An 11,386-nucleotide genomic window follows, 5' to 3' on the forward strand; every position below is an offset into this window, starting at 1 on the left:
AATCCAAAGGAATGAGAACTAGGGCTTGCTGGGCAAGGAGATGGGATGAGAAGCCTGATTAGTGGATGCTAGGACTGGTTAAGTGAGGGATTGGGATGAGGATTTGGGTTGGGGAACAGACCCGAACACGTTGGAGGGAATGAGGCAGGAGTCGTCAAGTTTGCAGAGAATGGACAGGAGAGTCTGTGCCCATGACAGAGCACTTCCCTTCAAAGCTTGGAACGCAACTCAAGATTCCTGCATCTCACCATTTAAATAGGATTTTACTTAGAACCACAATACTGACATGCTCATCCTTTGGCACTCCAAACTAATCTTATATGTCTAGTTTTCTTTCTGTACTGGCCAGGGCCGTTAGAGCCTTTACTAAATAACATTGCATCTAAAGGTCTATTCCTATTTCAGCACAGAATTTAAGCACGTGTCTAATGAAATACAAGCATACTCCCATTGACTTCAACAGGACTATGCACATGCTTAACATTAGACACATGCTTAAGTAATTTGCTGAATCAAGGTGTGAATTTGCTATGTGTGCAGGAGAGGGTAAGTATTTTAACTGATCAGAAACCAACATTCAAAAGAAACCAAGATGTATTTTTTCATATCCGAATGAAAGCTCTTGACCTCTCAGTTACTAAGGAGAATTAGTACCTTCTATAAGATTCGTATAGAGCTGAGTCACTAAACAAGCATGGCACATTCCTCATTTGCTTACATCTTGTTGTGTTGCTGGATCGATGACCGACAGCTTTTACTCAGTTGGAGTAGAATTACAGCATAGATTTTGTTAATTTGATGCTAGGCAGATAAGCTACTTTACATATTAAAAAAAAAAATCTTACGGACCATTTTACTTTGACTGTTCTTTTTCTTGAGACACTTTAAATTCCATTGAACGCTAACATCCCTACTTTTACATAAATAGTTCTGTTTATAACAGTGAATGTCAAATATTTATTAGACATCTTTGCTATTTGCATGGTGTTTGAACATCTAGTAACCAGGTTAGGCATATCTGCTGTAAAGCCTCTGCTATTGTACAACCATGCTGTTACTTGCAGACCCAGACAAGTTTACCAGCCAGACTGGCAGTTAAATATTCCTTGCCCAGTCTCACAGCTAGCACCCGATCCAACTAATGTTGAATTGTCATGTTTTGTCACATTTGTCACACAGTGCATGGCATGGTGATTTTGTACTATGTTTGGTTCACAAAATTGTAACAGTAATACAAAATATAATATGCTTTAAATTGTGGTAAAAGGCATCAACCTATTTTCTCCCCAGATTTTATACCTCCAGTGAATTCATGGTCCTTGTCAGCAGATCTCAGAGACATTAAGGCCAAAAGAGACAATCATGATCTAGTCCAACGTCCTGCACTCAGCAGTCCACAGAACCTCATCCCCCACCCCCCTCTTAGTACACCCATAACCTCTGGCTGAGTTACTGAGGTCCATTATTTAAAGACTATATCTAAAAGTCTGACCTGAAACAATCTGTTGCCATGTGGAGTGTCCAACATAAGGCAATGTTCCACTTATGGTAAAATACTCTGACAACCCTGTCCTTTACAATAAATACTCAGATAAGCTCCTAGCTAGCTAAACAGATATGCAGGTAGGTCTGTGCAAACTGTTCATATTGAAAACTAAGCATATCTTTGTTTTGGGTTTCAATGTAATTCCAAATCTCAAAATTTGGAGTAGTCCAGGACCCCTTTTCCCCCCCTACCCTTATCACTTCAATCACCCCCTTTTCCCCCAATTCAACAGCACCCTGGTTCTTCCCTTTATGTTTATGATGTGACTCAGTGTTGAAGTCTAAGATGGCAACAACAGCTACTCTCCAACCTCCCAGCATCTTCAGGGGCAATCCACTGGCTATCTTCTGAGCACTTCAGAAATGGCTAAATCCCCCTCTCCCCATACACACACTTTTCAGGAATTTTTTTGTTGAGGAAAGTTAACTCCCCTCCAAGAGTTCTTCAGCAGTGTGAGTAGGAGAAGATCCGGTGGCCTTGCCACTAGTGGTTACCAAAGCATTTTATCTATGTGTGGAACTATAGCCCCAGCAATCACTAAAGAGGCTTTCCCATTTACTTTGGTACATCTAGAGGCCACAACATCACTATACAATGAGTTACCTTGACAAGCAGTGGCAATGGAATTAGAAGTATTTCTTAGACCCACTGCTGCATAAAAGTGGAGCTGGCAGGCCAGTACCCGATACCCAGCTGATGATGTGAAGATGATGCTGGAGAAGCTGGCCAGTCCCTGAAAAATTTGGGAAAGAACCAGCCAACCATTTTAATAAAAGTTTAAAAAAAAAAAAAAAAAAAAAAAGGCAGCTCAGGGCATGCCATCAGTGCCAAATCCCCACTGAGAAGACACCTAAACCTAAAAGAGGAAGTTTATCCTCTTGGAGTAATTCTGAAGTTCACCAACTTTGTTAGAAAACTGGCAAGTTCCACAGAGTTTTGCTGAAGTTTTAGTTTGTGTGAATCCACAACTCCAAGCAAAACTAACGTGTTAAAGTAAGACCATGGGATCTTGTATTAATATTACATTTTGGTATGAAACCAAAGTTTCTGTATCCTAATCCTGAACATATTTATTTGCAACTTTGGCAGTTGTCTGATCTCTGCCAACAACCTCCGTAGTCCAGGAAAGAGACGGACTTCTTATGTTGAGAAAGCAATCAAGTCTCTAATTAAGAGTTCTTATAAAACAATACCTGAAGACATTCACTTTGATAGTCCAGATCAAAGCTTCTCAGAGGTGAACAGACTGGTTTAAGTGGGGAGAAATGCACAGAGGATAATCCATGGCAGATTGCACCTGATAGGGAAGGGGCAGAGTGGCCCAGCCTAATGTACACCAATAAATATAGACAAAGAGGTGCCCTAGACTGTCTGAGAGGCTGAAGGTAAAATAGCCTGCTGGGTACAACTGGACATTGTCAAACTGTCTAGTAAGAGAGCTGGTTCCATTTGTTTGATTATTTCTCTGCATTTTATAAACTTCTAAATGAATATTTTGTTTAAGAGAGAAGTGTTAAATGCCTTGGAAATTCATACTAGTCAGTCTTCAAAAAGAATTCCTCTCACAAGTAACTGTGAAGTTCCTTAGGAATATCAGTATCTGAGGGCTTTGGCACCTGCCTTTGTTTCAGTCTGGAAAGTGTAGGATATCACTGGATCCACCCAGGAAGAGGCAGTTGCAAAAGGTAACTGTGGGACAACGACATCAAGATGACAAGGGGCCAGGTGTGTTTTAAAATTGCCATGTAAGGGTTAATGAATCCCCACAAAATAAACCCAAAATTTTGATTACCTGAAACCAGATGTTATCATATAGCCCTATTCGTGAATCAGAAACACATGCTAAAAAGCTATCCAGAAAGTTTGAAATACAATAGTTCAACTAGTAATAGCTCCCTAAAGTTAATTCAACATTCAACTTTTTTTTGTAAGGTGACTTCTTTGAAACAGAAACTACAAGACTCAGCATTAAAACACAACACCATACATCAGACATTTGAGGATTCTCCCTATTTTAGATCCAAGATGTGTGTAGTATTAGTTTGCAAAGAAAATGTTATTAGAGGATATTAAACTGGAAATCTATCATTAATAGATACAAGGTAACTCAGATTGCATTTAGCTGCTGATGGTTTCATGGGATGGGAGTTTCAACACAGCCTTCCATTACCCACTTTTACACTCTTGTAACCAACTAGTCCTGACAAAAGAATAGAGTAAGAGGAATAAGGTTACATAATTGAATTATGATCTCACCTTCCACCTCTGAAAGCCTGAATTCATTAGCACCATGTGTAAGGAGTTTAGTCTTGTCTATCCATTCCTAGCAGACTTCTGTTTGCTTCACAAACTCCCAAAATGTTTAACATTTTGGCAGCAAGCAGTTATTTGCCACTGAGTGGAAACACCACAGTTGAATAGAAAGGATGATGCAGTTACACTTAAATAGATTTTTGCCAGAGCTTTATGGGAAGCTCTCTCTACCCACATTATTTCTGCTAAGATCCATAATTTTCATGAGCACTTAATTGATTTGTTAAAAAAAAAAAAAAAAAAAGTCAAGTCAATAAATTAGGGAAAACAGGAATACAAGGCATGCCAGGTGGATAATGGTATTAGAAAAGTTGGCTGAAAAAAAAAGTCAAGTCAATAAATTAGGGAAAACAGGAATACAGCTAGGCATGCCAGGTGGATAATGGTATTAGAAAAGTTGGCTGAAATTTAAAATTATAACCAAGACTATCAGTTAAACAAAATCCTATTTTTTCCTTTAAACATTGAAGTGGCAAAATTAGTAAAAAAACCCATGTTCCTTATATTTGCATTGTATTTTCTATAACAAGCATGTGAAGCTCTATTTCTGGGTAATTGGTCTCTCTCCTCCTTATTCCATAATTTTTTTCCCTTTCTTCTTTTGTCTAGAAATTTCACCCTGGACTTAAAATTTCACAAATAAGTTTAATTGAAACTAGTCTGTTCCCAGAAAGTTTTGGTTTCGAGAACTCAATATTGTTGAAGAAATTCCTGACCAGCCCTACTTACAATCCACATTACATGCCCACAATCATCATACTACTGAGCATTAGTAGCTTCAAACCATTTCTTATGTATAGCTTCTCTTCATGATTTGCTGATTTGTTTTGCATACTCCTATTTTATTTACTCAATATTGCATGTTTTGCTATGTTTTAATGCAAGTATATTCCCGTAAGAGAGGAGAGAACCATGCAGTTCCGCATGAAATGACCACCACCTTTTTATACTTCATCTTCTACCCATGATGTACATTTTGATGTTCTTTTGCTACACTGTGATCATTGCTTTTCATTTTATTTTCATTTTTAATGCCATCATGTGCTTTTTTCCCATGGGGCTGATACAAGTGAAAAGCATTGTAATATTGATTTATCATATGAGATCAGACCATCTAGCCCTCATACTGGTCTTTGGCAGATCTCTTTGCCTGATGCTTCAGGCGAAAGCAAAAAAAAAGAAGCATTTAAAGTACAATCAAATGTGCCCCAAATGCTGCATTACTTGTGAAGTAATTATAAATATCATCTCCAATACTATCATAAGTGGCTTAAGATATTGTGCCATCTGGCTGCCCAGAACTCATTCTCTAATCTCCCCCCCGCTCTGTGGCAGTTTTCCCACAGAAAGTTCTAAGTTTTCCTGGGGGCCTGAAAAGTAACTAAAATTTAAGTCTCATTATGTAGGAGTGAAAATAAGGGTATTTACTGCCCTAAATAAGATGGAGCTGCAGTTATGCTCTGCTGGTGCTCTTCCATATGTCGTCACAGGTCAAAGTTGTTGGCTGTGACCAGCTAGGTGAGCAATAGAACAAAAACTATATTAGAGATCACATGACATTGACTCAGACAGGTGAATTGCTGTATGGGGCAAGCCAAAGTTGTAATATATACTCAAGACTGCAGATAAATATGCTCATCTAAATTGTCAGGAGTGAAGGTGGCTTTCAAGAACAACAAGATAAAATGCTCATTTAACAATTATGTCAGTCTTTCATAGTCATGTCACAATATGGTGATTAAAGAAACACATTGTCATTAGAGATGAAATATTCATAAGAATGTATTTAAACAAAAAATCACTTATGCTCAAGCTCATGAAATGGAAGGAACTCTAAAAAACAGGGGTGAAATTCTGACCCCACTGAAGTCTATAGCATAACGTCCATTATTTCACTGGGTCCAGGATTTTATCCCAAAGATTTATGGAGGAGTAATCTATATGAACATTTTGGCTATTTGGATAACTTAAAGTTGCAGTTCACTTTTTTGGTATTTGGGCTTAGCTGGTTAGTTACAATTGATCACAAGTTACGTGTTCCGGTTTTCTGATTGGCTGAACCTAATACATCTGTTCAGGAGTGTAAGCAAATTGATTTTGACTTATTTTCTTTAAAGGAACACTTGCATTTTGTGTGTTTTCTATGAGCTGTTTTAAAAAAATAGCTTTAGATGCTCTGTTAGCTGCTCCCTGCTGCACTGTGAGGCAGAATACTATTTGTCACCTTTACCAGACCACCTTAGGATTTCCGTAAGAAAAAGTTCTGGTTGCTGATTATAGTTTAAAGTCACACTCCTCAATTACAGATGCCCCATCTGAAGGGCCAATCCTCTGGACTATACTTTGGGCCACTTGTGTCTCCACTGCACCTGGAGTGCATGTGTATATCTAATAAAAATATTTGTAATTTATCTGTATATGTTGCTCTATCTTTGTCTTCTTCAGAATTCATTACCACCAAATATGGTTACCAACAAAATATTGGGAAAAAAAAAAAAACCCAAAATACCTAGAGGAATTGAAGAATTACCCACATTTTGTTAGTGAAGTCATCTATACAAAGTGTCATGGAAAAGATCACTAATCTCAAGCAACTCTACTTTCAAATATAATACATCAAAAGCAAGCACATGACCAGATATTTCACAGAACAGTAACTGATCAATAAGTCAATTTTATTATTTTGATTAATGCAAGATCAATTTAGTAAGTTACTCTAAAAATATTTATACATTAACACTTGAGAGCTTGTCATTTTGCTTCCATTCTTCAAAACATCTCTAGTTAGTGATCAGTTATTTTTTTATTCTGCTGATAAAAAAAGGGGGGGAGGGGGAGGGAGGGCAGTTGAAGAGCCTTACCACCAAACCTCACAGCAAGAATTTGAAGCTGAATTTCCACTGCTAGAGGTTTGCTTGGATGTAGTCTGTGATCAAGAAAACTCTTAGGAATACAGATTAAACCACCAACTATAAATCAGAGTTCCAAAGGAAGCAGAATCCACTCCATTAGAGAGCATATGAAAGAAGCCTTCGATGATGTGGTCTAGCGTATTGACCAAAAAAAACCCTCTCTGAAATAAAGCTGATCTCCAGTTTACCAACCTGATAATGCATGTAACTTAGTTCAAAGATAGAGAGGATGCATTTGTGGCACAGTCTAAGGATTTACAGACTCATCTTCTGTTATTGTTGGTGGAAAATGTTGACTCTAATGCCCTATCAAGAACCCTAAAACATGTAAAAAAATATTACTGAAAGCTACATGTAGTGTTTCACTCTTCTTGTGAAAGCTTTTTTCTTCAAAATTATAATGTCCTATATATCTTATGCAGCTGTTTACAATATCATTTCTGGACTCAGACTCATGATAGAAAAAGTCTGCAGTGCTTGGATTAAGTTGGCTAGGGGAGACAGCCAAGCATACTTCACTGATCACAAAATAAAAACCCAGATATCTAGAGGTGGAAAATCCCTTCTAACTGATTATTAAATAAGATGAACTTTGTTTTAAAAAAAAAAAAAACCCTACTTTCTAGATTCTTCTTGGTTAAACTGATTCTTCAGAGAATAGGATCTCCTCCAAAGCCAATTTGTGGAATCATCATTTTATTTGGAAACCCATGAACAGATGACATGGGGGGTGGAACCAAAACTTCATTTTGATAAAGTTCAGATCTAGATCCCAGACAAAGGGGGACTGGACTGGCACAGGGACTGAGGTGATGCAGCTTGACCCTTCCTGATTCCCAACTGAAAGGACCGGTTCTGCCCTAGTGCAGTTGATGTTTCTCCCAGTTTGCACTCCCTGAAGCCATAATCTCTGTAAGGGCTTGCAGAAGTGGGGAAATATTTGGAGGCAGGACTGCCCCTCTTTATCTTCCTCCTTCTACCTCTAGCCTGGCCCTTCCCATCCCCGCACTGGGGACTGGGCAAGTGGAGTGCAGAGCTGGCTTTGTGCTTGGCATACTGTGCTAGGGCCGTTCACTGAGATTTATGGTCTTCGGGAGTAGCTGGCCACAGGGCAAGAGTGAATTAGACTTATAGAGAATGATCAGCATATTGATAAGATCTTTTCCACATGTTAGAAATCTTGGTTGTCGGTTCATTTGTATTGCCAAAGCAAGTGGGCAGCTAAACATTTGTCAACATTTTATCCTAAAACATGCAAGCCTAATATCAGTTCAGTGTTATTACAGTTACCTGGCATCCTATAGGACAGATCTGCTGGTCTCACTGTTGCCCCAAGAGAGAGGGTATGGGTTTGGGAGAAAATTTACATCCTGCTCCTGAGTCTAGTACAGCTCAAATATCAAGCTGCTCTAAGGGGAGAGTAATGACTGCTTGTAGTATCCATTCCTGGGCTATACTGCAGTATTAATGGTAGCTGCCCACACACCCTTCCAGGCTTAGTACAGAAGTGGTGACAGATCTTTTGGAGAATAATCTGTAGAACTCAGCAGGGTAGCCACATACCAAACAGGTCTTCCAATGTACAGCCAGGGCCAGGAACATAAGTAGCAGTGAATCAAAAGTGTACATAATATTGTGAACTTTAGCATTTTAACACATTGAAAATTTTCATTATTTGACTAGTTACTGTAAAGCAAAGTTAAAGCTATACTCATATGTCTGATGGGAAATCCGATAACCAAGAGAGGAAGTAGTTTGGTATAAAGTTCTTGCCACCTTGCAAGCAGTTTTCCACCACTCCAATTTCTTACTTTAAAAAAATACAAACAAGAAGAATCTCCAAGCATGTAAAGAGAAGGTGCACCAGTATGACCTGCATATCAGGTGTATAGTTGTGTGTAAGGTAGATAAGTGTCTAAGTCACTTCTGAAAATGGAATTTAGGCTCATAAGTCTTCAATGTTTGAAGATTTTGCCCTAAACTATATGGATGCACTGTTGAAATAATTGTTTTGAAATATTCTGCAACAAAAACAACATTCCAAAATCAAAAGAGTACCTGATGCTGTCAGGGAAGCATCCTTCTACAAAGCACAAACACCAGCTGGTAAAAGCAGCTAAACCAGGGACCACTGCACTGAGGGGCAATGATTAAAAAGGGGCACAGCTGAGCTCAGCCCATCCCCTGGACTCAGGTTATGCAAGACTCCCTATAAGTCTGAGGAAACTAGGATCCAGCTGAAACCTCTCTCTGTCACCACATGCTTGAGAAAAAACAGAGCTGTGTGGAACCAGCCAGATACTCCTCCAGCCAATTGGGGCAGTTTCTGAAACAGCCAGAACAGGGACCTGTGCACATTCAGAGAACTCTACAGTTTTGACCCAGACTTTCACTGCCCTGCGCCAATTGTTCCAAGCCTCCCCATCTCTCTCCTCCAGTCTCAAACTTAGTTTCACTCCACAACTGCCTGTCTTACTTTCTTCACCCCTACCCCCTCTTTTCCTTCACTCTCTCTCCATTCTAAAATGGAAAAAAAAAAAAGTGTGTATCCCATCCTCCATACCTCCTACTCCCCAAAAAAGAAATCATGGAACTAACATGCTGTTTGCTTCCATTGCATTGTCCAACTCTGTTTATGAGTTCTACCTCTTCCATCACCATGTCTGTCCTGTCTGTTTAAACTAAACTTTTCAGGGCAGGGGCTATCAACTACTTTGTCTGTACAGTGCCTAGCACAACAGGGCCCTATTTTTGGTTGGCCATTAGGCTCCACCACAATAAGCATATTTATTCATAATAATATAATCAAAGAAATGCTCTTCTACTTCAGCACTCTTTAAAAAAGTCAAATGAGCATTCTTTTAAAGAAAATGATAGGGAAAATATCTATTTTTAAGCTTGTAAGAGACTATTACATTAATAGTAACATAATGAAACAACATTGTTCAGCTAATAGTCTTCTCTCGAGACTTGTAGCCAAATTGGTGCTGTCATTAACTTTGACTCCACTATGATTACGCACAACAAAAATGCAACTGCTTTTTCTATTCACATATTCCCAGACACCCCTCTGAAGAACTTTGTCGTGCTATTTCCATATTTGGGTTCTGTTACCAGATCCCTATATTGCACAGTATCTTCAACCTACAGAGATTGCAAAGCACATTTCACTAGTGTTTTCAAGCAAATAAATGGTGGGGGAGGGGGGGGGGAAGAGAGAAGGAATGGTAAGAAGTGAAAGCATCCAAATATTATGAAACTCTTGGTTCACAAAAATAGTGATATGCGGTAATACTGTACAGTAAATTGTTCTACCTCCCATTTCAGGTTGCTTTTTCATAAAAAGAGTCAGTTGTAAGCCTGCTCCCAATGAAGTAAGTCCCCCCCCCCCACCACACACACAGCTGCAGAGAATATTGACATTGCCACATGCCGTTTTCTTTGGTAGGAGAGGCAGGTGAAATAGATACTCCATGTGACAGGATATCTAGGTAATTATATAGCCTATATCATATCAAGTCACTATAGAATTTGAGCCTCTGACAAACATGACAATTGATTTTCAAGACAGCCCTGTCAGACAGGAAAATATTACTTCCATTTTATCAGACAGAGGCAGAGAGAGCAATTAAATTACTTACCAGTCATAAAGAATCAGGAACTGTACTTAGCTCTCATCTACCCTGGGTTAGATCAAGCACTTGGGGCCAGATTTTAGAAGGTTTTAGGCACCTAGGGGATTTTCAAGAGCACCTAGTCACCTGATTCCTACTGATTTCATTTGTCTTAACCACAAAAACAGATTTCCCTTTGGGGCTCTATGATGTACTCGGCTTTCCATTTTCCCAGCAGTGCACATTACTGTCGATTAGCTATTCCCATAGCAATTTCAAAAGCATTCCTGGTATTAAATAATGCCACAAGAAATACTCATTGTGAATTGTTAATGCAGCTTAAACAACATACCAGCTCAGCAAACGTTCAGCGCCAAAGGCTCTTGTCATGGATCCACTCACTGCTAGAAGGGTCACCTTCCGGAAGCTCTTAGAATTAGTTCTAAGAATTAGTGCTGCACCCTCATCTGGAAGTCTCTCCCATCTGCTGTCCTCTCTCACACTGAACTCCCTCTGCTCCAGGAGTTGTAGCTTCCTTTTTGTGACTTAGCCCTCACCGTCTGTGATGGTAAAATCTTTTAGGGCAAACTATGCCCTGCAGTCTGCTCCTCACTGCCTGGTCACTGCTACTTCCCCAAGGGCTAGTAGGGGAACCTAAGCCTGCCCTCTAGTCCAGGATCCAGCTCAGGGCCTACTGATCAACAGCCAATATTTGCACTAGCCTATATCTTGCAGCTTTTCCCTTGAGTTCTTTCTACCTCTCTAAGTTGCCAGCCCACCACAACTCTCTTCTCCCACAAAGTAACTGTAGTCTACTTGTCTCTATAGCCTCAAACACACCTGCTTTCTCCCAGCAAATGGATTGCAAATTTCTTCCCTGAAAACACCCAGCTACTCTCTACTCCTGGGCTTTACCCAGGCCCCTCCTGTTCCCATCCAGCTGAGCCTCATTACTTTAATCCCTGCTCCATGGATCCTCCTTCAGGTGCAACCTGGGCAGT

The 11,386-nt window shown here is 39.6% G+C and overlaps 1 protein-coding gene across 4 annotated transcripts in view; it reads right to left on the reverse strand.

Moving 5' to 3' along the window:
• Window positions 1–11,386, reverse strand: part of SGCZ (sarcoglycan zeta) — a 764,963-nt gene that overhangs the window by 655,028 nt on the left and 98,549 nt on the right. For 2 of the 4 annotated variants that reach the window (XM_067530570.1, XM_067530571.1), the window contains exon 1: window positions 10,738–11,294. The exons of 1 other annotated variant lie outside the window; for it this stretch is intronic. The gene's annotated coding sequence lies outside the window, so the exon portion shown is untranslated. Of the gene's footprint in view, window positions 1–10,737; window positions 11,295–11,386 lie in introns of those variants that run through there. One more of the 4 variants, XM_067530572.1, reaches the window with a different exon arrangement.

The sequence above is a fragment of the Emydura macquarii genome, unplaced genomic scaffold (genome assembly GCF_026122565.2).
Source record: "Emydura macquarii macquarii isolate MOO-44397 ecotype Brisbane River unplaced genomic scaffold, CSIRO-AGI_Emac_v2 contig_3108, whole genome shotgun sequence".
Lineage (NCBI taxonomy): Eukaryota > Metazoa > Chordata > Testudines > Chelidae > Emydura > Emydura macquarii.